This window comes from Aplysia californica, unplaced genomic scaffold (genome assembly GCF_000002075.1).
Source record: "Aplysia californica isolate F4 #8 unplaced genomic scaffold, AplCal3.0 scaffold00069, whole genome shotgun sequence".
NCBI classification, from domain to species: Eukaryota; Metazoa; Mollusca; class Gastropoda; order Aplysiida; family Aplysiidae; genus Aplysia; species Aplysia californica.
The window spans coordinates 822,361-825,251 of record NW_004797339.1 but is presented as its reverse complement, the minus strand read 5'-3'; the positions used below and the strand labels follow the sequence as shown (position 1 = coordinate 825,251).

The following is a 2,891-nucleotide window of genomic DNA, read 5'->3' as shown; positions in this document are numbered from 1 at the left end:
ACAAACTAACAAAGACAAACAACAACAACAACAACAAAACCCCAACACCCCCCCCCAAAAAAAAAAAACCCACACAAAAAAACAAAACAAAAACCAACAAAACAACAAAAAAGCAAAGCAAAACACAGCAAAACAAAAAAGTGTTCACTTTACAAATAATTCCTTACAAGTTTTGCCACTAAAAAGTGTCATTGGTGAGCTGTGACGTAGGGATGCGTATGTAAAATGTGTGTGAGTAGGGGGAAGTAAGGGCTGTGAACAATTCCATTTTCCGTGTGACGGATATTTATAGTATTTTATATTATTCTAATAAGAAAAGATTTTTTGAAACATGATTAAGGTAAGACAAATTGGCAGAAACTACTGTGCAAAGTATGGGTGACATTGATTCACCCGTTAAGCAGATATTTGAGGATAAATTGCGCCATGAATTTTTGACCACACTATAGTCGTACCTCAGGCGTTCATAAGAGTCTCATCGGATGTTCACCGTTCAGGTGAACAAATGATGATAAATAACAAATTGGGCATCGTGATGAAATCAGGGCTCTTCAAAATAATTGAATCGAAGAAACCGGCATTTTTCCCCCGTTGGGTAATTTCAATCTATTTTCTTTTGGTTCACATTTCTATGTGAATTTTACTGAAAAATGTTGATTAAAGGCACAAAAACTGTAAATTTAAATGTGCAGTTACAAAAGATTTTCAAGCTTTGGAAGTCCGCAAACTTTGGCGGCCATCCTCACGTCCTTCAGTTGGAAATATCTCGACTTCTATTCTATTTTTTGAGCACACCAAGCTCTCTGTCAGGGATCATGAAATGCGATAAACAGTGAGCTTTTCCCGCCATTTTGATAACAAAAAACACAATCTCAAACATCAAAAATAATATGTACTTTTATTCAATTCTATCGTGAAGTCTTTTCACGCGCTCAAATGACCCTATGCAGTTTTTAAAAAAAAGTCGTTTAAACTTTGATAAACTAATTACAAACAGAAACAATCGCAGGGCGCTGAAAAGCTGTTTATCTCAACCTAGCCCATGATACACCTCCTTGCTTTCTTTTGAGGTCAAAGTCCACCGGGAGTCGGAAGTGACCCATCTTCATCCATCTGACGAAAGTTTCACTAAGATGACTGTGATTTGGTTTGCACGTTTCCATCTGTCTGTTCTATTCACCCCCTCTGGTCCTATGTCCTTGTTGGCAACACTCGAGGCGATTGACTCCTTTCAGACATTCGTTGAGTTAACATGCACATTCTTCAACTCGATCGAAAGCAGGGTATACACGAGAGGGGCATAGACGTAGGGAAAGGGCAATAAGGACAGAAGGTGCTAAAGCAAGTAATACTATTTAAACGACGTTTTGGCTAAAATAACATGTTCATTGGCACGGTATATAATACGTGATCCTAAGAAGGGGAATAAACATATTCATTAAAACATCATCTAATATCTCATCTGGGCTTAAACCGTAACCTTACCGCGAACTCGTCAAATTGGTGACAAACGAGCCACATTAGACTATCATAAAAAAATAGCTACAATGTATAAACTCGAATATTCACTGATATGAATTCAGATGTATGGTTACAGTTTCTCCGGTTCAGCTTCCAGTTGTAATTCTGGTTTCAAAAGACGGTCTGCTAAGTTCCATGAGGTGTGGAACTAAAGGTCTAAACGACTTTTCTTTGATCGTAATCTTTAGAACGTCCAGTTGGGTCTCAGGTTGCAACAAATTCTTTTTGAAGTTCAGGCTCTCTGTCCCTTTTCCAGCTTCGGCGGTGATCAAAGAAGATGGGAATGGGACTGGTCGACCATAAAATCGATAACATATCGAAATCGATTTTCTTCTCAGTGCCTAGGCGACATTGTCGTCGCAGCAAAGACCGAAAGACGAGCTCTGTGCTTTATAGGATATGGTGATGTCCATACTTTTATATATATATGCATGTGAAACCATACCGGCATTCACTGAGAAAAAATACAGACAATAGAGATCCCATAACTAATACAGTCGTGAGAAACAGAATTGGAAACGCTGTCGGGTTCATGAAGACCTCTTGACTTCAGTGAATAGACGCAAACTGAAGTGGTACGAACACGTCATTTGATTATTTTGACTGGCCAAGACTGTCATACAGGGAACAATACTAGGAGGGGGGGGGGCGAAGAGGAAAGCAGAGGAAGCGATGGGAAGGCAACATTAAAGAGTGAACTGACCGTGACTGGAACAGAATACATACTTCAGAAAGAAAGTTGGTTTGATTTGTTTGAGTAGAAAGAAGAACATCGACACAATAAGCGTCATTTAATGCTGGGATAAAGCAAAGCAGACAGACAGACAGAATCAAAAGTGGGAAAGTAAAGAAGTGGCGCCCTCCAACCACTCATGACAGCATTTAAGGTCCACAAAGTCATTTGAATGTTAAATGATCGCATCTAGCTTAAAGTCGTATCTCGTGTGTTCTCTCTCCACCTCATCGGCGTTGCCTTCCATGGTAGAAGTACATTCTTGGCAGAGAGCGATTTAAAACTGTTCACCAATGAGACCGCCCCCCCCCCCTTTCCCTGTTCCTCGGCTGCACAATAGACACAACTGATATCATGTAGGGCGTGGTACGAATCCCAAACGGGATATTTTTAGGCTGGATTGGTCTGTGGAGTTCTTATGGCTTTCTATTTTTTGGCTCGGTCCAGTCGGAGAAAATGATTAAATATGAGGTTCTACTTCTTAAATACCTTACATTACACCCCCCCCCCCTCCTCCCCACCTCAACCGCAAACACACTACACACATCAACCCCCTCCCAACCGGCGCATTAAAAACACAAAACGAAAGCAATATCTATCTATCTCTCTCTCTCTCTCTCTCTCTCTCTCTCTCTCT

At 40.4% G+C, this 2,891-nt stretch overlaps 2 protein-coding genes across 5 annotated transcripts in view; one reads left to right on the top strand and one right to left on the bottom strand.

The window, feature by feature from the left end:
• LOC101853685 (L-xylulose reductase) overlaps positions 1–2,891 on the bottom strand; it is an 83,352-nt gene that overhangs the window by 48,366 nt on the left and 32,095 nt on the right. The window lies entirely within an intron of this gene.
• Positions 1–2,891, top strand: part of LOC101853448 — a 35,154-nt gene that overhangs the window by 13,473 nt on the left and 18,790 nt on the right. The window lies entirely within an intron of this gene.